General features: G+C 38.1%; 1 long non-coding RNA gene across 2 annotated transcripts; it reads right to left on the bottom strand.

Annotated features, from left to right (window-relative positions):
- Positions 1–19,613: 19,613 nt before the first annotated feature.
- LOC139791978 (uncharacterized) lies at positions 19,614–23,760 on the bottom strand. 2 transcript variants are annotated; one of them, XR_011724110.1, is made up of 2 exons: positions 23,488–23,760; positions 19,614–20,071 (listed from the first exon to the last, which is right to left on the bottom strand). It is a non-coding gene; the product is annotated as an uncharacterized lncRNA (long non-coding RNA). The 2 variants fall into 2 exon arrangements; XR_011724111.1 differs by having other exon boundaries at positions 23,494–23,760.
- Positions 23,761–24,922: the final 1,162 nt, after the last annotated feature.

The following is a 24,922-nucleotide window of genomic DNA, read 5'->3' as shown; positions in this document are numbered from 1 at the left end:
ACAGTAAGGATGGAAGAAATATGGTCATCAGGGTAAAGAAATTATTGACTCTTCTAATGTTCTCATAGCTGGCTGGAAAGAAGGGAATTTAGAGATATTATAATTATCAGAGTTTTCTAATGCAACCCCAAAAGTTTCATACTCTAAAGACAACAAGTTTTTAAATTGTAGGAAAATTATATAGATTATATTTGCCTGTTGCAGTAAAGATGGGAGGCCAGCAAGACAAACTTATTACAGAATTAAATAAAAAAAGAAAAAAAAGCTAATCAGGCAGCCATGTCAGGACCACACTGGTCTTATTCCTTCTGGTCCATCCTCATATCTTGAAAGATGGGTCAGCAAAAACGTGGCACACGTGGCACAGGAGAATTTTATACAGCACTGGGACTGCAGGGATGAGCAGAGTCCACATTACACTTGTTATTCAGGTCAGATCAGTATTTAGGTAAAAAAAAGTTTGTTGCATCAGTTAGGCAACCAAGACCATGTTAGCTAAAGGAGATTGGGTATAAAAAACTGGCTAAATATAAAATCAGAGAAACAGAGATTTTTCAGGGTTGGAAAGGATTTTTAAGATCACCCAATTCCAAGCCCCCTGCCATGGGCAGGGACACCTCACATCAGCCCAGGTTACTCAGAGCCCCATCCAGCCTGGCCTTAAAAACTTCCAGGGGTGGAACTCCCTCTGTCTTCATATATATATCATATTAGGTTTTTTCTCATGTCTATTAATATAGAAATATAGTAAAATAAATACAAAATGAGACATATAATATGGTTAAAGAACCTAGGTAGACTATAGGACTTAAATGTAAAATAATATAGGACAAGTATGTGTATTTTTTGGGATGGGCTTCACCCTATAAACATCTCAGATGACTACATTAAAGTTGTTCTGGTTGTAAACTGGTAACTGACATGGTATATTTGGACATCTATACCTTCAAAGAAAAGACCATCAGCTAAAATTGATATTCTCAAGCTTACTGACATTTCAGAGAGTTGAAATTAATCCAGAAAACACTTTATTTTAATGTGTTGATTTATCTTGGTCTGCAATCTTGACAGCCTGCTAGGAAACCCTTCATACCCAGTCCTGGTGCTGCTGAGACAACTGGGGAGCTTTTAGTACCTTTCCTTAGAAATTTAAATACCAGGCAGTAACTCTCACCAGATCAGTGTTTAGTCTGCTCTGAATATTCCATCTGCCTTCTCTGAATTTTGGCTGGATGTTAATCATTTTAATTGAAAACAAACTTGCAGGCTTTAATTATTTACTCCGAATCCCCAAAGAAAAAGAAAATTAAATCTCCTGGAGTCTCTATGGACATTTAGTGTGTTCAGGAAAATTGGGGAAACCTTATCAGAAAGAAGCATCCTGCAAGTAACTGGGTGGTTTTACAGATTATTTTTTTTTTAATATCTCTATAATATCTCTATAAAGTTTTTTTTTAATATCTCTATAAAGTATAAATATCTCTATAAATAGTGGATTGCTTATGTTAGTGTGTTCAGGAAAACTGGGGAAACCTTATCAGAAAGAAGCATCCTGCAAGTAACTGGGTGGTTTTACAGATTATTTTTTTTTAATATCTCTATAAAGTTGGTTTGTTTTAATATCTCTATAAAGTATAAATATCTCTATAAAGTATAAATAGTGGATTGCTTTATTTTTCTTTATTTTGGCAGCCTACTCAAATGGGGAAACTTTAATTTCTGGTCACGTAGCTCATCTTATTTTCCTGGTTTAGGTGTGAAATCTGTCAAGAGTTCAGTTCTTCACCAGCAAGACAAAGCATTCTGTAAATTTTATGTAAATCTTATGACTGCAAAATGAAATTTTTCTCCCAAGACAAATGCTGACTCAACTTCACTTTTTTTAATCTGCTAATTAGTTTTTTTGTTAATATTTATTTTTATAAAACCCGCATTTTCCTGCAAGAAAAACCCTTACCCTTAATTAATTATTAATTAATTATTGTTAATCCCTTTGGTCTCAGAGGAAATTTTAGGCTCGTTTTTTTTTTTATAACCAACCATTCCTGGTGTGGTTTTTCTCTGTAAAATTCCACAAGTTCCTAAAAGCAACCGTGAGGACACTTCTGGCCTCATTCAAAATGGCACAGACAGGAAACTTCCAGGCATTGGCTCCTCCTGGATGGATGAATCCAGGAGGATGAATCCCTCTCCCCTGACTTCACTGTTAAAATTTTAACTTGGATGAGAGCAAATGCCTCGATCCCATGCTCAGAGAGCAGATAAATCAGTGAATAGCAGTGTTTTCCACAGAAAAAGTGCTGGCAGGTGATGCTACAGTGAAGATTACAGTGGAGCTTATCTGTATTTTTATTCATCTCAGGGATTTCCAAAAGAGTCATTTTTGGAAGTGTAATACTTCTCCTGGGTATCTGTCTGGAGGAGACTCAACTTCTTTTTTTATCTGGAGCAAAATCAAAGCCTCTGGAGTTGAGGTGAGGTGAAAAATACAAAGTTACCGTTTCCATGTTCAAAAAAAAACCAGCATTGGAGCACTATTTCCGTCACGTCTTTAAATAAAAATATAATATATAAATATAAAATATAAATTTATAATAATGTAATATTATATAGCACATAAAGTATTATATTATTATAATTATTATTACATAATGTTATATGATTATATAATAACATATAATATGTAATGTATAACTACATATATAATTATATAATAGAATGTTATAATATATATTATTAATTATTAATGATATATAGTATTATATAATATTATATATAATATATGTTATATAATTTATAATATGTATAGCATTATGTATTATATATTAAATTATATAATTTTATATATAATTATTATTAAATTATATAATTACATAGTTATATATAATTATATATAATTTTTATAAAGTTATATAATTATATATAATTACATATAATATATACATATAATTATATATAATAATATAGTAATAATATAATATATAATTATAGAATTATATATAATACAATAATAATATATAATATGAGGTAGATAATATATATTATATATAATATATAATATAATAAAATAATATATAATAATATAATATATAATGATATAGTAATTAATAATATAATTTAATAACATATAATAATTATATTACTATACTAATTGGTTACATTATATTATTTTTATATTATATTATATATAATTATATGTTTATATTATATATAAAATTATTATATAATACTATATAATAATTATATAAGCAATGTATATATTATTTTATATATTTATATATGTAAATAATAATATAAAATATGATATATAAATATAATATATAAATATAATCTTCTGGACATAGAGATCTGTAAGTGTGTGAGACCAGAGTGCAATCTGCTTTTTCTGATGTGGAGGTGAAGCCCTTGCAGCAATAATACCACTTACTTAGAGTTTGAATTCCAGTTGTCCCCAAGACCTGATCTCCAAAAAATCTGAGACATGAATAATTCTGTCTCGTTCATTCCTCCACCCCCTTTTCTCTCCCTCAAGCTCTCCAGGTACACATCCATCCTGTAACTCAATTAGAAACCTTAATGACTTAAAAATAATAACACAGAAACCCACCACCCACAAAAAAACCTTGCAGGATCAGGAGAAATTTCCCACCCAAGGGGTTAAAATTCTCTTTAGATCCCTGTTTAGAACCATCCATGTCAAACATAGAATAATAAAGCAGAGGAATAACCTTAAAACCTGAAAAATTTCTTTGGTGGGGGTTTAAGTTTTTAGGAGAGGCAGAAGAAAATCTGTTTCTTTAGTTTTATTAATCAAAGAAACACAAATAGTTGTTTGATAGGAGGTCAGATCTCTGGAAGTGATCTCTGATCAGATCTCTGATGCTGAAAAATTTCATAAAGGTAAAGGAGTAAATTAAAGTGAGTGGTTGGAGTTGTTTTTTTTTTTTTATTTTGATTTTGCTTTTTTATCAGAGTGTCTCATGCTCACAAACTACAGAGAAATGTTTATGATTTCTGGTCAGTTTTCTTTTATGTCAGCTTTTGGGTTTGGGATTTGAATTTTGTCATTTCTATGAGCACCAGAACATCGTATTTGTGCATTATTTTCTGTTGTTTTTTTTTTTTATTTTTAGTTATAAAAACACAACAGGATATTTCTGTCTTCCTTTTCATGACTGCAGGATGCTGGCAGTATCTACCTGTTGTCTCCCTCCTAACTGTGTAGAAAACCAATTTCTACTGAAGCAGTATGATCATTTTCACATATTTTGTCCTTTGCAAAACAGAAGCAGAACTCAGTTGATAGTTACATGCAAAATGCTCAGATATTACATGCCCCTCTCATTAGAAATGTGAGAGAAGACAACCAAATTTCAGAAAAAAATCTGAAAAAATCTGACGTACGTAATAAAAGAATGAATTGATTGTCAAGCAGCTTTCAGAAAAAAATCTGAAAAAATCTGACGTATGTAATAAAAGAACGAATTGATTGTCAAGCAACTTTCAGGAAAAAATCTGAAAAAAATCTGAAATAAGTAATAAAAGAATGAATTAATTGTTTTCCTCGTCCAGGGCTGATCAGAGGATCAGACTTTGCTTTAACTCCAGTGATGAAGTGGTTCCATCACTTTGTCCAGAGCTAGCACAGGAAAGTGACATTTTGGTACCTCTTTTGAGCACCATCATCATACAAGTAAAGGAACTATGATAATCCAATGCATTTTTCATTCCCTGACATTTAATAGGAAATAGCAATGATGTGGCTCATCTGCATTTGCATACTGTAATTGTTTTTGCATATGTTTGGGAGGGCTGAGTTATCAGGGACCTGTCACTTTTATCAGGGTTTTAATTAGTTTATTTCATTACTGTTCGTGAGTGTCTAAGCAAGTGAACTTTAAAGTGACTTCAGAATAGATTTGTGCCCTAAATGAAAGTATGAACACAATAAGCTATATATTTAAAAAAAAAATAAATTACTGCTGGTGTTTCTTAACCCTGACATCATCGTTTCAATCTGCTTGGCTGTCCAGATTTCATACATTGGTTAACTGAGAATAATGGACTGGTTTATATTCAGCCAAATAACCAAGAAGGAATGGTCTTTCCAGACTCTTTCAAAGTTTAGGAGGAAAATTTGGGTCAGTCATCTAAAATTTCTCACTTCTCTCTGAAAATGAAAGGCCAGTGGTCAGGCAGTTGGACTTCTTGGTGATCATCTTTCCAACTCCTTTTTCTTTTCTTTTCTTTTCTTTCTTCTTTTCTTTTCTTTTCTTTTCTTTTCTTTCTTTCTTTCTTTTCTTTTCTTTTCTTTTCTTTTCTTTTCTTTTCTTTTCTTTTCTTTTCTTTTCTTTTCTTTTCTTTTCTTTCTTTTCTTTTCTTTTCTTTTCTTTTCTTTTCTTTTCTTTTCTTTCCCCCTCCCCTTCCCTTCCCTTCCCTTCCCCTCCCCTTCCCTTCCCTTCCCTTCCCCTCCCCTCCCCTCCCTTCCTTCCCCTCCCCTTCCCTTCCCTTCCCTTCCCTTCCCTTCCCTCCCCACTCCCTCCCTTTCCTTTCCTTTCCTTCCTTTCCTTTCCTTTCCTTTCCTTTCCTTTCCTTTCCTTTCCTTTCCTTTCCTTTCCTTTCCTTTCCTTTCCTTTCCTTTCCTTTCCTTTCCTTTCCTTTCCTTTCTTTCCTTTCCTTTCCTTTCCTTTCCTTTCCTTTCCTTTCCTTTCCTTTCCTTTCCTTTCCTTTCCTTTCCTTTCCTTTCCTTTCCTTTCCTTTCCTTTCTTTCCTTTCCTTTCCTTTCCTTTCCTTTCCTTTCCTTTCCTTTCCTTTCCTTTCCTTTCCTTTCCTTTCCTTTCCTTCCCTTCCCTTCCCTTCCCTTCCCTTCCCTTCCCTTCCCTTCCCTTCCTTCCCTCCCTTCCCTTCCCTTCTTCCCTTCCCTTCCCTTCCCCTCCCTTCCCTTCCCTTCCCTTCCCTTCCCTTCCCTTCCCTTCCTTCCCTTCCCTCCCTTCCCTTCCCTTCCCTTCCCCATTTCAGATATCTAACAGACAAATCCCAACCTGTAAGTCAAAGACTGGAGGAAAGATGGAATGAAAGAGATAACTTTGCTTCAAATATTTTTTCACTATTTTAATGCAGTCTCATTCCCTTCATCTCTTCTCTCCTGAAGAACAGCTGAGAAAAATAAATGCAGATCCAAGTGTGGATCCAGGCCTTGTGAAAACTCTCTTTAAAAACAGGGAAAAAACTCTGCAAGCAGTGAGTCAGGATCCCTTTATGCACTTCTGATCTTCAATTAAAATTATGTATTAATGCTGGAACTAAACACTGAAGCCAGGTCTTCAGAACTGTGGAGCTTGATTAAGGTTAAGGAGATTTTAGAACAAGAATATTGTAATTTAATTTGTTACCTGATGATGTTCAGCACTCATCGTGTATCCCTGTTGAGTTTTTTGGGTGTGACTAAGAGATCACAGGGACTTACTTTGCACAAAAAAAAGGAAGTGAGACCAGAAGAGATTATCTTCCTATCTTTCTGACCTAAAAAACTACAGAACCTTGTGAGAGCAGCTGTAAAACCTAAGCATCCGAAGCCTTAATGTCTTCAAACTTTTTTGTCTTTGATTGATTGATCAATTTTTTATTTACAGCTCATTCAGAAGACAATGAAGAAGAACAAAAGCTGCTACTGCCAAGACTGGGAATGAAGATGCTAAGGAAAGTTTTACTAAAAAGCTTACATAACCCTACACATTTTCTTGATTGGTTTGAGATGTGATGGGGATGATTAGATATTGGTCTTCCTCTGAGTGACTGCCAGATGATGAGTTATTTAATCCAGAGTCACCAATGCTCTGTGCTCATCAGGCTCTTGCTGCAGCTGATTGAGGTGCAGTGATTGAATTCACCTCCCATGTTCAAGAGAAGTTCATTGCTGCTTGGGAAATAAAGTCAAGAATCCCTCCATAGCAACACCAACCTTTTAGTCAACTCATTACAATATAATTATTATCATGTATTGATTAGCTTTGTTTATTATTATTATTGTTATTATTATTATTATTATTGTTGTTGTGTTGTTATTGTTATTATTTTCATTATTATTTTCATTATTATTATTATTATATTTATTTTTATTTTTATTATAGGAAACTGAAGAATTTGATCCCATTTTCAGTGTTAGCTCATGTAGCCAGGTTTGATACATTTGTGCAGAAGCTGAAAATATTAAGAAAGAATAAGACAAAATCTTAATTTCTTTTGTAGATTCCAACCTCTAGTAACTCAAACTGAGTTTCTCAGAGAAATTAAAGAGTAGCAGGGACCATGACCAGCACATCTCATGCTGTCACAAAATAAAACATTGTCATTGGGTGGTTAGCTCAGTGCAAATTTATTCAAAGAAGCTCAGAGAGGAAGAGGCAGGATGTTGATGGCCTAAATCAAAGGCCTGAAATCACAAGGGTTAATTTTATCACATCAATTGATGCAATTAGGGAAATCTTAATTGGTACAGATTGTCTAGTGGAATTTAGGAGAAATAATTAGGAGAAATAATTCCACTTATCTTAGTGGAAACAGGGAGATAAACACTGGATTGTCCCAGGTGTTAATTATTACAGCAAACTTAACAAGTAAGAAAAATAAAAATAACAAGTCTAAGGTTCATTAATAGCTTCACAAAAGTAGGGTTGCACAGAGCCCTGGGGAGGTGTTGGCCATGAAAACAGCACACTGAAACAAGCAGACTTTTGAATTCCTTTAAGGATATTCACCTCCTCCCTTCCAGCACACAAAAATAATGGATTGCCTGAGTTTTAGTGCTTCTTTGGGCACCATTTGACCTTCTGTTTTCTGTTTTGAAAATGATATCTGTGATTTTCCCTCTTTCCCCAGCAGTGCTGGTTCCCTCCTCCCAGCAGCTGGGGTTTGCCTGGAATAATGTTTAGTGCAGAGACCTCCAGGCCCCTTTTCTGATGCTTCCTGCAGATTATTGAATGGTCCATGACATTATTCCAGGCTCCCTGATTTCCAGCCATCTATTGCTCCACAGATCAGTGCTTTCAGTGTGATCACTCAGCAGGCAGTACCCCAGTCCTAAAAAAAAAAAAATCTTGGGTTTGAGGATGGTTTCAGTCTAATTCAGCATTTCAGAAAGGCAGCCCTGGTGCTGAGTCAGCACAGGTGGGGAGATACCCTGATCTAGCTAAAAGAAGCACAGGAACAGGGGAAAGAACAAAATATAAAATTAAAATAAAATTAAAATAAAAATAAATTTAAAATAAAAATTAAAAAATAAGTAAATTGAAAAATCATTCTGACTGTTGCAAGGGGAAAAGAAGGATGGTGCCACAAGGAAGCAGAGCAACCCTGAGATGCTTAATGCACAAAAATGTGCTGATTATATTATTCTGGCTCCATCTTTGTCTCAGCCACCAGGCAGCTTCTGTAGGACCAGATGCCTTTTTTCTAGATTGCTCCATTTTGAGGAAGAATTTAACCCCTTGGCAAGAGCTGTAAATCTCAGCATCATGGGCTGCCTTTCCCCCCACAGCTCTTGCTTTAACCTGTGAATCTTTTGCAGAAGAGATGTAAATGCAAAGCCAAGATAACAGATCTATCCCCACACAGTTTTCAAGCAAGGAAAAGCATACTCTCAGCTGTAAGGTTCCAGTACCTTATTTTAGTCCTGATTATAAAATAAAACGAGGTACAGAAACCAGAAACATTTTATTTACTCATCCTAATGGGGGGTAACTTTGGCTCCCTTACTTCTGCTTTCCTGGCACAACCACATTCAAACACCAAGACACAGAGAATAATCTCTGGCTTCTCTTGGTCAGAGATTAGTTGTTCTATCAATTATACATAATTAAGAAATGCAGCCCAATATCACCACATGCTCCTAAGGAAATATCATGTCCTTTATTTGACTGAACCAGCATTTTTTTTTTTTTTTTTTTTTTTTTCACTACAACCAATACATAAAGTATTCCTGTTCTGGATTATAATTAAGTGCTGAAGGTCAGTAATTAATCTCTTTGTTTTACAAGATAGGATGAGGCACAGTGGCAGAGGGAAATTCATACATTTGGATTTCTCTGGCCCTCTCTGCAGAAGGAATTTGACAATGCATGGGTGGTACCAAGCTGCTGAAGAGACCAAAAATGCCTCATTTAAATCAACCCTTCTGGAAACCTTTGAGCAAACTATCAGATGTGCACAGACCTCCATCTGCCACAGAAAGGTGGCTCTTCAATAGGAATTTCAGGAGCAGGACAGAATTCACAACCTGGTACCATTGTGTTTCCTTCTATTGTCCTCAGGTGGTGCCAGGCCATGTGCTAAAAATCTTTTTCTCCACTTTTCTGGTTTTCACTGACTGCTGATGGCAGGAAATGTTTATCCCACATAAGCCCTGTGAAATGTGAATTCATTCTCTCAGAAAAAATAAAAATAAAATGGACTTGGGATTTGAATCTCATCCTAGAAGTATTATCTGCTTGAAATACCTTTCTCTGTACAATGAAATAGTATTGAGGGTTTCCACACTTCTGGGAGCAAAAATTTTCAGACAATTTTTTGCATAAGAGCAGGAACCAAATGACTCCTGTTCAACTCTGAAATTGCTTATTATAGGCTGCTTTCATAAAACTCTGATTTTTTTTTCCAAGCTAATACAGAGTTTTTCACTTCTGCCAGGTAAACATTTGGGTACTTGCAGCAATGTGCCCCCAAAAAAGCTAAAAACTGTTACCTGCTCCTGGGTTTTTGAATGTCCAATATAGAGCCTGTTTGTTACTGTCTTACCTTAATGTTGTAATTTATATTTTTTTTCCTAGCATATATAAATCTTCATCACTTTTTACTTTTCAAGGTGTGCTCTGGAATGTCAAAAATAAAACCAAACCCCAAAATAAACAACAAAAGGCACACACTCTACCACTCCTGCAAATACTGCAAGATTAAACAATGCCTTTTGTTTAGAACTAGGAAGTGAATGAAAACATCCATTATAGTGCTGCCAGAAAAGAAGTTGACAATGCAAACAGAGCAGAACTTACCCTGACCACCAGTTCATATTGCACCTTTTCAGCAAGATTTCATCAGCCTGCAAGGACTGGTTCTGCTTCCAGGACAGATTTAACCTCACACAGTACTTTTCAAAGGTGACAAAACATGTCACTTTATTTCCTAAGACTCACTGACTGGCCATGGATAATAATTTAGGATGAGAAGTTTGCAGCTCCTGCTATTTTCTCCAGCATAGGCATGGGTCCCTTTTATGTCCAAGATACGTCCAGCATAGACAATCCTCCAGGTATCTATTAGGAGATAAAACATTAAAACCTTTTCAGAGCCAAAGAGCCAGCAGAGTTGGAAAAATTCACCCTTTCAAACCATTTCAATCAAAGTGTGGAGGGAAATCTATTAATGAATGGTGTGCTCCAGGTTTACTCCCTGAGTAATCACCGTGTAAAAACACAAGCCTGGGTAACCAGCCCACAGGACAGGTACTGTGACCTCTTCTCTCCTGCTATGCTAAATATTTGCTTCTCTGCAAATCCTATTAGAGAAAAAAAAAAAGAAAAATTCACATGTGCTTGTGCTTGTTATGGGTTCTCCTCCCCTTTGGTTCTTTTTTCCCTTGGCACAATTTTAGCTCTCAGTTACATTAGGAAAAACCAAACAGACTGCACCCCAACAAAACCACTCAGCCTTGAAATGGCTTTTGGGTTAGTGTTCCAAGCTATTACATTGCAGAAACAAATATTCTTTATGATTTTAAACATAGTAATCTAAACAAGATGATTCTCTATTAAAAAATCAGGCTGTTTTGAAAAAAAAAAAAAAAAAAAAAAGGGAATAAAAAGTAGGATTGGAAGAAATGTTCCTCCAGCAAATATTAAGTATTGGAAGAAATGTTCCCCCAGTAAATATTTTTCCTCTGAAATGTGTCACTTCCATAATTCATTCTCTGCTCTGGGTAATGCTCATGACTGTACTGCAAATGAGCATTTAATTAGTGCTCTAGTACAAATACCTACCTCCTCCTGTGTTAATAACTAACATTTGGGGCTGTAAATGTTTATCAGGTAAATATCATGTCATTAGAAGGATACATCTGACCACAGGCATGGAAAATGAGCGTGGTGAATTTGCTGGCTCCATCAGGCAGGGAGCCAGAAGGATCAAGTGATGGCATCACATTGTGCCAGCAGAAAAATGACAGAGGTCAAGGATAGGCCATAAAGTGATTCATAGGGAGTGAGTCTCAGGTATGAGAATGACAAAGCACAACGGTGGTTTTTATGCTTAAAAAAAAAAAAAAAATAATAAAAAAATATTCTCATAACCACAGAGTGACTTTATTGGATACCTCCTATTGCATCCTGTGAAATACCCTCAGCTCAGGGATCTCCACCAGGAATTTGCAGACACATCCTGCCAGAGGGATTGAGGGCAGAATTTCTGGAATCACCACTTTCTAAGTGTGGTGTGGGACAGGCAAAGGACCCCATGCAAGGTTCAGGAACCCTGGAAAGACACAACACAAGGAAAAGCTTGGTTTCTGTACCAAGAAATAAAGACAGTAGCTCTGGAGGTCAATAAATTCCTATGTCATCAGACCTTGGAAGGCTTGAGAAGCTTATTTGAGAAGTTATTTATTCTCTAAGTAACTTACAGAGCTTTGTCAAAACGGAAATAAAACTAAATGTTAAGGAGCTGACCATTTGGAGAGTGTGAGTACACCAAATAAAAGTGCTGTCCTTCTGGGAAAAGTACTAATAAAGTCAGGAAATACAGTGGAATTTTAGTTCATCAGGCAGAAAAGGTACAAAGCTTGCCTGGGAAAATATGTTTTCAGACTGAGTGATTTTAACTGGATCTTCCATGTTAATTTAAGTATTTTTCCTCAGATGCAGCAGTATATTCAGCATTGTTTTTCATAAAACAAGACCACTTTTTTCAGATGAAAAATAGATTCTGCTGCTACACTGAAGGTTTTGAAAACTGTTTTCTGATTTCAAGTTAGAACAGAAATTGTCACCATCTGCAGTGAATCAGAAATTGTGAAAAACAGCTCTATTTCAGTATTCAAGTATGTAGCTTTAACTCCAGCTTCTTAAAGAGTAAAACTTAATATTAGTTCTTGAGAAATTAATGGGAATTTGAGGGGGGACAAGAATACTTATAACTCTAGTTAGTATTTAAAAAAATAAAACTAGCCATTAGATTCTTTTTATTCCTCAAAGAGAAATGCTGGAAATAGATTAATAAATATATTCTCAGTGTCACTGATGTTGATCTTCATTAAGTAGTCAAGTACATTTTTTAATGTGCTTTTACATCTCCTTCTGAAGGCACAGGAAAAATGCCTGATAATTAAATTGGATCAAAATACATCCTGATATGTTTGGGGTATACATGCTGAGAGAGCTTTGAAATCATATTTGAGAAGTTTTTTTGTTGACTGATCATCTGCTGCTGTACAAATACTACACAAAATATATTATTGATATATTATTAATATATTACTGACAAGATACAGCCAGCAGTGGAACTACAGCAGAATCACAGCAGGACAAAAAAGCTTTTGTACAGGGATTTGGAGCCCAACCCTCCAGTGACTCTTGGCAGGAAACCTCACAGTTTTGCCAGGTTTTCCACTGCAGATATTGATCACATGAAATTTTGATGATGCTATTTTAAAGGTTGAAGCAAAAGCCCTGATGGGTGGTGATGGCTGGGAGGTAACTCTGACAAGTAGATTTTTTTGTTTTATTGGCAGCTTATGGGCTGCAAGCTCAGTCTGCAGCCAGCTCAGCCCATCCAAGTGGTGTTGGCAGAGGCAGCAGGGAACTGGGAAACCTGGTATCTACTGAATCTCAGGATGGTCACAGGTGGGCAGGTCCAGGACCACTTTCAGGCACCTCTTGGCAGATTAATTGCTGCTGTTCAAGCCCTGCCCTGGGAGATATTCCCTCCCAAGTGTGGGAAATGGGTCCTCTGACACAGACCCACTCTGCCCATAAGAGCTGCCAATCAAGATTTTCCTTCCAGTTCCTTTACCTGGCAACCTGTTCTGTGATATGGAGAGAATATTTCTTTTTATGAGCTCTACAAGGTGCCCTCTGGCCTTGTTTCTGCTAATTATGCTCCACAGGAGAAATTGTCCCTGTTACTAATTAGCCAGCTGGCATTAAAGGAATGTTTTGCTTCTTTCAAACCAGGTTGGAGGATTATTTTTATTTTTCCCCACCATCTCCCCCCACTGTGCTTCTGTCATCTCAACAGACTCTCTTCCTGCCAGACCAGATTTAGTCAAGATGTTTTGTAATTAAAAAATATATATGTATGAGACAGAGAGAGAGAGAAAAAGTGAACTGTTTAATTAAAAACAGTCTCTGAGGAGTAGCCATTCCTAAACCCAATATTTAGTCTGACAGAGGAAGGATAATTGTTAAATGTTGAGGTTTTCTTTCGTATTTCTGCCTTTGAAAAAGCACACAAACTGTTCCTGGCCTTTGATTGAGCTTTGACTGTCCACTTGGATTCACAACAGCAAGAAGTTACCAAAGGTTTGTATTTCTATGATGTTCCAAGGTATAAATTCCTTTTCAAGACCACCAAACCACATTACCTTTGGCAATTCATCATGAACTTCAGTCCCCAGAGCCACACCTCATAAGATTATTCTTTGCAAGACTCTTTTTCCCCAGGAAATTTAGACACTGTCTGAAACAAAGCAAACTTTCTGCTTGGTGTCATCTGAACAGCAGGCAGTAATCACACCTCTTACTGTGATGCCAAAGAGGTATAAATGCATTTTTAGAGACATTTTTAGAGACAACAAGGGTTTGAAGCTGTCTGCTATCCATAGTTGGCAGAACCTGTTTTTTTTGTAGAATGAATGGAGAGTAGAGAAGGTCATATCCAGGTAATCTATATATCTAATATATATCTATCTAAATCTAATACTCATGTATCATTCACCAGTCCCAACATTCAGCACCCCATCCCTAATCAGTCAGTGAAAAGAAGCCCTAAGGTGCAGCCCAATGGGTCTCTTTTGGATGTCCAGCTTAGGATGGGATCAGTTGTGCTCCAAACCCCATTCACAGCCCTAGAGAGCTCCAAAAGGATCCCAGAGAAACAGCTAAAACCACCTCTGTCACAGACATCTCTTTTCAGAGTTGAATCATACCTTGGATACTTTGGTCATTCATCCCTCTCTTCCCTGGACTCTAGCAGGTCTTAGAGGTTTTTTCCAACCATGAAAATTCTGTGACCTCTCTTTTTTATGTGTGTCACTCCAAGGGTTAATTCAAAACAGCTAAAACCACCTCTGTCACCTTGGATATTTCAGTATTTATCCCTCTCTGACCTGCACTCCAGCAGATCTTAGATGTTTTTTCCAACCACAACAATTCTGTGATTCTGTGACCTCTTATTTTTTATGTGTGTCACTCCAAGGGTTAATTCAATGCCTGGTTGTTGTAGCTCTAGAATAGTTAATTTGTTCTGGTTTTTTTTTGAAGCTATTTTAAATAGAGATAAAAATAAACCCCATGTGATTACCTTTTACTGGAGCACATTGTGTCACAGAGCTGTGTCATTGCTTCACGGGAAGAAGATGTGACAGTGCTAAAAAATGGGATGGTTTAAAAAATGGGATGGTTTGTGTAATGCTCTCCCCTGTGTCACCTGCAGGGCACATTTTTATGCAATGCAGATGTGGAAAAAATCACATCCCAGCTTCTTTCACTGCTCCATTCCCCTTTATTGGGTCTGACCTGCCCTTCAGACCAAGTGATCTGCACAAATCACCAGTGAAGGGAGCTAAAAAAATGGGAAAGAATGAAAAACAAATGAGGTAAAGCAGGAGAATGGGAACATTATGCCAGAGATGTGTGGCAAACACCATTCTTCCTGCTCAGCAGGGCTTTGGACTCCCCAAGGGTAAGAGGCCACATCAGTCCTTTGGTGCAAAGGGAAGAGTTTGCACCTAGCCAATTATTTTATGGCAATTACTTGGTAATACTGTGTAAAATAACAGCTCATATGTGTGGAATAATTGCTAGAAATGACCCCGACTGCACTTGTGCTCTTTAAATAAAGGTGCAGCACTTGGAACCAGTGGAATGTGGCCAGTGTGCCATGGCTACCACAGATATGGCCCTCTCAGTGTGCTAATTCCAAGAGAAATTGCGTGGAGGATGGAGTGGAGATTCCATGGCCATGCTCTGTGGCAACAATACCCCTTAACTGTACTTTTGATACCCTGGGCCACCAATCTGCCACCCTGCTCTTCCTGGAGTGTACTTTGCTCGTTAGAAACCCACTTTAATATAAAAACCATCCCTAAAGTTACCCACCCCTAGGGCATGACCACCCCTCGCGGGGGCTGCGAGCCGGAGTTTTTGTAGCCCACACCTTTAAATGTGAAGACAGAGAACTTTGTACCAATCACAATATAGATATGATTGAGCAGAGCCACTCAAGCTCCATTTTTCAGTATAAAAATAGTTAGTGGGGGGACAGATATTGGGGAAGATAACAGGGACAGCCCTGACCTCTGGAATCAGCCAACAGGCCGAGTCTGTCTTCCCTGACACCGGGATGCCTTCGAGTGAGATTTGAACACTACCCCTTTTGCCTTTTTCCTTTTTTTTTTCTTTTCCCCTTTTTCCTTTTTCCTTTTCTTTTTTCTTTTTCCCTTTTCCTATTTCCTTTTCCCTTTACCTCTGTAGAGTCCCTTTAATCACAGAAGCCTCTACATCCACAGCTTCTGGCCAGGCTCCCCCCCCCCAGGAAATCTCTACAGAGTACTCATAGCCTAGGTATTTAGCTTAGAATCATAGAATCATAGAATTGGCTGGGTTGGAAGGGACCTCAGAGATCATCAAGTCCAACCCTTGATCCACTCCCGCTGCAGTTCCCAGCCCATGGCACTGAGTGCCACATCCAGGCTCTTTTGAAATATCTCCAGGGAGGGAGAATCCACCCCTTCCCTGGGCAGCCCATTCCAATGGCTGATCACCCTCTCCAGAAAGAAATTCTTTCTAATGTCCAACCTAAACCTCCCCTGGCACAACTTGAGACCTCTTGTGCCTTCTTGTCTTGCTGAGAGTTGCCTGGGAAAAGAGCCCAACCCCCCCCTGGCTCCAACCTCCTTTCAGGGAGTTGGAGAGAGTGATGAGGTCTCCCCTGAGCCTCCTCTTCTCCAGCCTCAACACCCCCAGCTCCCTCAGCCCTTCCTCACAGGACTTGTGCTGGATCCCTTCCCAGCCTCCTTGCTCTTCTCTGGACCTGCTCCAGCACCTCAATCTCCTTCCTGAGCTGAGGGGCCCAGAACTGGACACAGGACTCAAGCTGTGGCCTCCCCAGGGCTGAGCACAGGGGCAGAATCCCTTCCCTGGACCTGCTGGCCACGCTGTTCCTGAGCCAGCCCAGGATGCCATTGGCCTTCTTGGCCACCTGGGCACGCTGCTGGCTCCTGTTCAGCTTCCTGGCAATCCAGACTCCCAGGTCCCTCTCTGTCTGGCTGCTCTCAGCCACTCTGTGCCCAGCCTGGAGCTCCCCATGGGGTTGTTGTGGCCAAAGTGCAGGACCCAGCACTTGGAATGTTGAACCTCATCCCGTTGGGATCAGCCCAACTCTCCAGTCTGTCCAGGTCCCTCTGCAGAGCCCTCCTGCCTTCCAGCTGATCCACACTTCCCCCCAGCTTAGTGTCATCTGCAGATTTGCTGATGATGGACTCAATCCCCTCATCTAAATCATCAATAAAGATATTGAACAGCACTGGGCCCAACACTGATCCCTGGGGGACACCACGGCCGCCATTTTGATGCAGCACTGTTCAGCACCACTCTCTGGGCCCGGCCCTCCAGCCAGTTCCTAACCCAGCACAGGGTGCTCCTGTCCAAGCTGCGGGCTGACAGCTTTTTCAGGAGCTTCTTTTTTGCAGGCAGGAATCTATCACCAGCAACCCAAGGAGCTTGTATACTGTTTCTATAATGAATCACACTCTTTATTAATCTTGTGGTAAGAAACCTCACTTAGCGTGATCAAATTCCGGGGCATGTCCATGGTAATTTCTTTACAAGTGTGGTGTTAGTTGTGCATTTGGATCACTGGTATCCAGCCTATTAAAGGTGAATTGGCTATTACTCAGAATCTAAGTCCAGCCACCCCCAGCTCCTCTAATATCTGAGGGTCAGATGGATTGCAAAGGAGTTTATTTTCTGCCAAATTTCTGGACTTGCTTTAACGCAGCAACACGTAGGACACCAAGCTGAACATAACGTGCTAAAGCCATCAGGATCTGCCCTTCTGAAGGAGCAGATGAGTTATGGTGTGCAGGTAGGATGGACATAAAGAAATTGAAAGGTTCTCAGCCTGGAAAAGTCTTATAGACTCAGACCTTATGTGTAAACGTTGCTAAGGATTGTAAGAAACACCCCATCTTCCTCCGATGTCTTTCTAGTGCACTAATTGCTTCTCTCAATCTTCCCCTTTCAACTCCTGTTTGTGTTGAGTAGTGCTGAGAGCCAGAAATATTTCAGTGTACAGCAACAAAAGGCTGTCTGTCAGATGCAGGAACAAAGCAGAATGCTCTCAGTTGACAACTTCATGTCCAATAGTCATAAACAAACTGTGTCTTATTCTTCTTCTCATATGGACCACTGCTGCAATGGTTTAATTTATTTATTTTATGGCATCTTCAATGCTTGAGTAAAAGGGTTTTTTTTTTTGTGGGAATTTTCAATCTAAAAAACAAACAAAACCAACAATACCCCAAGCAAACAAATCATAAATAAATAAACCCACAAAAACTAATTAAAAAATAGTGGTATCACTACTTATCTTTTCAGTGAGCAGTATGGCAGAGGAAACACTGACTCAGTCTCCACAAAGCAGCTTCTGACAAACCCAGAGTTTTTTTCCAGAGTAGCACCCGGAAAGGACATGAAATTATTCAAGCTTTTGGGAAACTGTGACGTTTTTTTTGAAAATAAGGGGTTTAAAAGTGCAAAGAAAATATTCTAGCTCCCTACAGATCCCTCTGGGGAGCTGCTGAGAATAAATCTGTCCAAAATTTGCCCCATTGCACCTTTTCTCATGAACACCCCAGTGCTGGTGCCTGTGTCTGACTTGCCACACTGCTAAGGAAAGTGTGCTGATGGATTTCTGGTTTTGCAAAGGCTGAGGGGAGGAGAAATCTTGAGCTTTCTGTACCTGTGAGAGCCAATACAAGAAAAAAAATCAGCACACTGACGGTACCAGCCCCACCAACTGTGATTTAAATCGTGACAACACCAAAAGATCAGAGCTGTTTTCAATCTGCTTCTTTCTCTCTGCTTCTCTCTCTCAAGGGTCTTCTCTAAGACCCTTAGGTGATGACTTTCAAACTGTTCCTTTCTTCAAAGTTTTCAAAACTTTAACCTTAATTTTTGAAACCTTCAGAAGGATGAGGGGGTTGAATGCATTATCCACCATGCACATCAGGGATATATGGGTTTTATTCTCCCACATCTCAAACTGTCACACCTTTTTAGCATGAAGAAGGTGTGCCCCAACCTTAATAGGTTACAAATGTCCTTTGATATAGAGATTATATTCATTAATTTTGCAAGGAACATGAAACAGCCTCACACATTTTCTGTAACAGCAGCTTGGGAGCAGTTAAATTCAATACCTCATGCATCAACCTTTTAAATCCTTATCAATAGCTGGATCAATTCTTATTAGTAAACTTCAGAGGGCAGGTCTCACTGGCAATTGAGTCCAATCAGAAGATCAGTGTCTAACATTCTCTTTACTTACTCAGTAAATTGAACTATCCATCATGGTGCTGAACCCAGGCCCAAGACACTGGAAAAATATTGTGGCAATTTGCACAAAGTTCAGGGGGAAAGATCTACATTCTCTCTCAATAAATAAAAGTTCAGCATGCAATTAAATATTTCAGATGCTTGCCTATGGTTCTTCTTTGTTATTCATTCACCCCTGATGTTTTAAGCCCTTTATCCTTTACTGAGCCTGTGAACCACAAAGGTCTTCAAATCATTTCCAGGGTCACCCAGGAGCTCTCTGTTACCTGTTTCAGAGAAAATGACTGTCTGAAAGGAGGTAACTTAATGTTATTTAGTTCAAAGGAAGGATAGAAGTCACTATGGGATGCTGAAAATTCCCGAGTTCCCAGTGTTTCTCATTTATGTTTCTCTGCAATAAAAAAAAAAAATTAAGAAGAGAACTTTAAACTTTTTTTCTCCCTGCCCTCACCATCTTGCAATGGCCTTTCACTATCTAACTGCTTAACCAGAGGCTCAAGCACTGCAATATATCTCTGCCTGCAGAATGCCTGTCTCTTTCTGTAATTGCTTTGCAAGGTAAGATCCCAAGAACAGCATCACATTTAGGAGCATCTCTGCAGACAAACACTGTTTAAACTGAAGTTCCATAAATCAAGTGTTTGCTGTATGTGAGACAAGAGCATTAATAGGACTTCAGGGAATTTTTTTAGGGTGTTGGTTGGGATGCATGGGTACACTGAGCTCTGCTAGGCTGGTAGGCACTGGCTACTAACTACTGGCACAATTTATAAACAGAAATGTACTCGAGGCTGGAACAGAAGGAGAACCAGCAGTATAATAGTCTTAATGAGAGATAAGCACACAGATGATCTCATCTGTGTTTTCAAAAGTGGCCACACTTTCTAGATGATAAAACAACACCAAATGTCAAAAAGATCCTCCTCAACAAAGTGACTCATCTGCTCTTTTTCCAGCATCCTACACACTTGCCATGTGGTTCTGATTAGCTCTGAGCTGCCATTTCAATACATCCCTGCTGGATCTTTCAATCCATTCTTCTGAAGTGTGCAGTCAAAGAGAATCAGAAGAACTGAATCAAAAGTCTATTGACAAGCCAAGGACAAAGTCCTAGACTTGTCCTCCCAAAGCAGCCACTCAGGTGTGAGTTTCCACAACCATCAAAGCATCAGGACTTGCAGGCCAGGCATCTCCCAGCAGGGATCCAGGATGTGAGAGGAATCAGCTCTTTTCAAGTATATCAAAGAGTTCTGGAAACAAAAGAGAAAACAAGAAGTGATTAGCAGTTTTCCTTCCTTGGAGATCTGTTGGTGACCTCTTTAAAGAGCTACACCTAGAGAAGACCCTTTGGGAAGTCCCAACTTTCAACTTGAGGGTCAGGATGGTTCCAGTGCTCCACCTGGGCTTGGGATCCCTGTTTTTAAAAACTTCCCTGTGGCCTCAGAGAGCCACAGCAGTGCTGCTCTCACTCTTTCCAGTTTAGTGCAGTGATAGCATCACCAGGTACTTAGTGATAGTCCATGGCAAGAGACTGGGTTTGGGGGAAAAGCAGGGGAGAATTCCACTGCTGATAGACAGGCACATGGTGCTGCTTTGATGTGGCTCAGCCCTGGGCATCAGCAGAATATAAAATCAAATATGAAATCACCTAAGAGAAGCTCAAGCACATCTGTAGGCCAAGAAGGATGTGTTCCTTGGGAAGTCACATTGCCTTCCCACACTGCATCCCACAGTTTCCTCACAGCATCCTTTTCCCTTCCAACTCAAACCAATGTGTTCCAAGTCACTGTGTCCCTCTGTTGCTCTAATTGGTGATTTTTTTTCCAGAGTTTATTGTAATGCAAGGTGTCACTGCTGAAGTACACACGAGCCTTTTGTGCTGGATATGACAGGAACAAAGAAGAAAGGAAAAACACTTCTTTTGGAAGCTTAACCCTTCAGGGGGATACAAGAGAAACAGAGATGGAAAAGAAACAGAAGAGCCATCAATAGATGTAATGATGGACAGAGGTCTCAGAACCTTCTTCACATGGCTAACGTTTTGGGGACATCTAAGACAAGGACACATGCTAAGCAGGGTTCACCTCTATTAGGAGGGTCAGAAGAATGGAGTGTTTTACAGTGATCTTCTCACCATGTTATGGAATAAAACCTTTAGTTTTATGTTCCACTTCATCAAGGAAATAGGAATAATGCTTCTAGTGTTAGTCATTTTCTACTATCTTTAAACATAAAAATCTGTAAGTCAAAAAAAAAAAAGAAAGAAAAAAGTAAAAAGTCTCCTACTTAGAGACATCTCAAGGATTTTATTTTATTCTCTTTCAATGGAATGAATATTCTTTGTTAAAAACTTTAAGAAGCTGACTTGAATTTCACAGATTTGACTTAATTCAAAAAGGCCAAAGCTTTCAGTCCACCAAAGCCTTTTTCAATAATAATACATGAGGAACCAATACCTGACGGGTGACCATAGCACAAAGATCTCAGCATATGCCCAGATCTCCAGTTACAATCAAATTATCACTGATGCTGATGATATGTGCTGGATATGACAGGAACAAAGAAAAAAAGAAAAACAGTTCTTTTGGAAGCTTAACCCTTCAGGGGGATACAAGAGAAACAGAGGTAGAAAAGAAAGAGAAGAGCTGAAGAGCTGAATTCTGGCAGCAGTTCAGAGCCAGTCTGGAACTTGGTGGGCTACAGCCATTTTCCTTGAAAATCCTGCATTGCTCTTCAAACCCACTGACAGAAGCTTGAAGGTAATCAAAGTTTCCCAGAAATCTATCAATGACTGGAACACAAAGTAAGCAGAGAATTACTTAGCAGTTGGAACACAAAGCTCACTGATTAAAAATATCTTTCCCTAAGTGTAATGCATGACCTTGTGAATAAAAACCATTACCTTACTCAGAGTCATTTTCAAGTCAAACATTATTGTAGCAGAAGAGAGGCAATAGATTCAAGGTAGCTCATTAGCAAGTATAAATTAGCTCAGCTCTTCCACCAGTGACATTAAATTGAATTTTTCTCTTTGGCTGCCTCTGGTGGTATCCCAACACAGGTTTTTTTTTCCTATCCTGATCCTCTCAAACCACGACAGTGATTGAAAATGTAGACATGGAAAACACCTCTTCTTGGAGGCCACTGAAATCTCTCTGAAATGGCATCCCATGAGCTGCTGAACACTTTCATCCTTGTTGATGAAGGAGCAAATTAAAATCTACAGCTGCTGTGATTAAAGCAACTAATTATTGGTGAAAACATGGCCCATTTGGACTCAGTATTTGTTTTACAGATAAATGATTCCTGCTGCTAAGAGGCAAAGAACTACTTGTTCCTAGAGATATCTGTGATGTGAGCACTTCAGACTTCATGACTGATATTTTATGGTCACATTCCCATGAAACAAAGGGGACATGTAAGTTAAATCAGGTTTCCTAATTAAACTCCAGTGCCAACTCCAATAATTCTTCTGGCCTGATCAATTTTAATGGCCATGGGTGACTTAACCATGTTTTAAGATCATTCCAGTAGAGTAGAGTTTTGAAGAGACATTGATTTGATACTCAATTCAGATCTTCCTGTTGATAAAACTGAGAAAATAAAACTTTTTTTTTTTTTTTTGAAGAGGCAGTTCTGAGCTCCAGAAATGTGAGAAAATGTCTTGCAGCACCCTGAGCAATATAAACACAATATAAATTCCTGCAAGCTCTGTGACACTTTGGTGTCCTCTGGATTATTCCAATTATATTTGGATCCTTGGCAGCAAAGGGAAGGAAAGAGAGGAATCAATTCTCATCTCCAGGAATGTTCATCCCTCCCTGAAAGTGAAACTATTTTGTTCTTTTCCATCCCATATTCTTCCTTCAAATCTATTTTGTAGGGTTTAAGTAAAGATTTAAGTTTTCCATAATATATAACATTTTAAGTAAAAACAGGTATCAGTACTATCACTGGAATAATATCATGGTTGCAAAAAAAACCTAAACATACTCAATTTCACTTATCTCTTAGGAATTTTCCTAAGTTTGTGGTTTGCAGGGGTCACGATAAATACTGATACAAGACATTTTCTAGCATGAAGTCTCCCAGTTAAAATCAGAATGATTCACTGAATGATCAGTTTTGTAATGATTTAGGTGGAAGACTCATTATTTATTTAGTATTTTGAAACATTTTGAGCAAGGTTCCTAGAGTGCTTTGGAAACAAAAGGCAAATGTTTCCCTGGAGTGAAGTCATGGTGAATTGCAGCTGATGACTACACAGAAACAAGCAAAGGAGCTTCAAAATACCCTCATTCAATAATTGGCAGTTCAAAGAATGTAAAGGGATAAAATGGATGTATTTTTTTACCTGCACAAACAGACATATATGTATATATATATATTTATATATTTCTATTTATTTCTATATATATTTCTATTTCTATTTCTATCTCTTATATTTATATTTATATTTATATTTATATTTATATTTATATTTATATTTATATTTATATTTATATTTATATTTATATTTATTTATATTTGTTTATATATTTGTTTATATATTTGTTTATATATTTGTTTATATTTTTGTTTATATTTTTATTTATGTATATTTTATATCTATACACACAAACACATATATATATATAAAAAATATATATATTTTTTTTTTTTTTACCTGTACCTTCTACAAAAAGATCTTGCCTTCCAGCAGCAGTCTACAGGAATTGCAGGAACAATTTCCCTCAGTTACCAGGCAAGGGTTTTACCCATCTGAACAAGCCATCAGTTTAATCCATCTAAACAAGCAGTAGCCTGGACAGAAAACACAACCATTGAATTTTTTGTTCATCTGAGTCTGTAGAGGGACAATTCCCATCCCCCTATATCCCTTGACTCAGGGCTGTCAGGCTGCTGTTTGTCTGGAATGGGATGGACATTGTACCTGAGAAATTGAAATTTCTTTCCTCATCCTCCCAAGTTTCCAAATGTGCCCTGACTGCTGCCCTTAAAATCTCTTCAGACATTAGGAAAGGATGTAGTTAAAATAAAGAGAAGTTTCTCTGCCTACTCACCACCTAAGCAGGATGCAAATATGAATTTGAAACATGCTGAGAAAGGAAAAAAAATCAATTTATGCACTTGTGGTGACTTCCATCCAAATCCAAAGAAGTTTTTTTGGGGGGTACAACAGTTCTGCAGTGCACTACACAAGTTTTAGTTATGTAAAATACAAAAAACCTGAGATGGGAATATAGTTGCAGAACAGGAATAGAGACTTAGGAGATCAGCACCCTCTGGAAGAGATGCAGGAACTGACCAGGAGAGTCCTTGAAGACCATTTAAAAAAAAAAAAATAAAGCAGAATGGCTGAAGCTTTGATGCACTCAAATACAGACAGGCTTGAGCCTGGCTAAAAATAAATGTTTGTCAGATCCTCATTTGGATTCTGCTCTTTCTCATTGTGTTTTCTTGGCTTGGTTCCACACACATTGAGGGTGAAATGTTATGAGAATAGTTCCATGGTTTTGCTTTAATACAGCATAATTTAAGGTATTGAACTCCTGGTGTGATGTGAGAGCAGAATGCTTTTTAAAATTGGAGAAATTTAGGTGAACAGAAAACTTCAAAAATAAATAAGTCCCTGGATAGCATTGTGTCTCCCTCCCAAAATTACACCAAAAGCCACTGTCAGTCACTAGAAAACATTCAGTTGATTGAGATTAACCTTTAAGCAGGTATCCTGAACAAGACAGAAGGGGAAAACAAGAAATAAAAAAAGAATAATATGTTTTGCATAGTGCTACAAATCTGAACACATTGGTTTTCCCTACAGAGATATATTTCACCTGGTTTATCCCTCAATAAATTAACATTCCACTGAAGACGGATAGGTCTTTCTAGGATTTTTAATAAAAATTCCCATCATAACTTGCAATTTTTAATTATCCCTTTGTCAAGCTTTGCTCCTGATTCAAGCTAAACTCGATTATTTTTCTTGTTGCTGTTGCTTTCCTGTTCCCTTTTGTTCATATCTTTGTTTCAAGTAATCTTGAGCCAAATTAAGCCTTTCCCTTTCTTTTATCAGCTTTCTAATGCTCTTTTGTAGAGCA

This window comes from Heliangelus exortis, chromosome 2, assembly GCF_036169615.1.
Source record: "Heliangelus exortis chromosome 2, bHelExo1.hap1, whole genome shotgun sequence".
NCBI classification, from domain to species: Eukaryota; Metazoa; Chordata; class Aves; order Apodiformes; family Trochilidae; genus Heliangelus; species Heliangelus exortis.
Note: the sequence above shows the minus strand (reverse complement) of the source record. Positions and strands in the feature narration are given on the sequence as shown.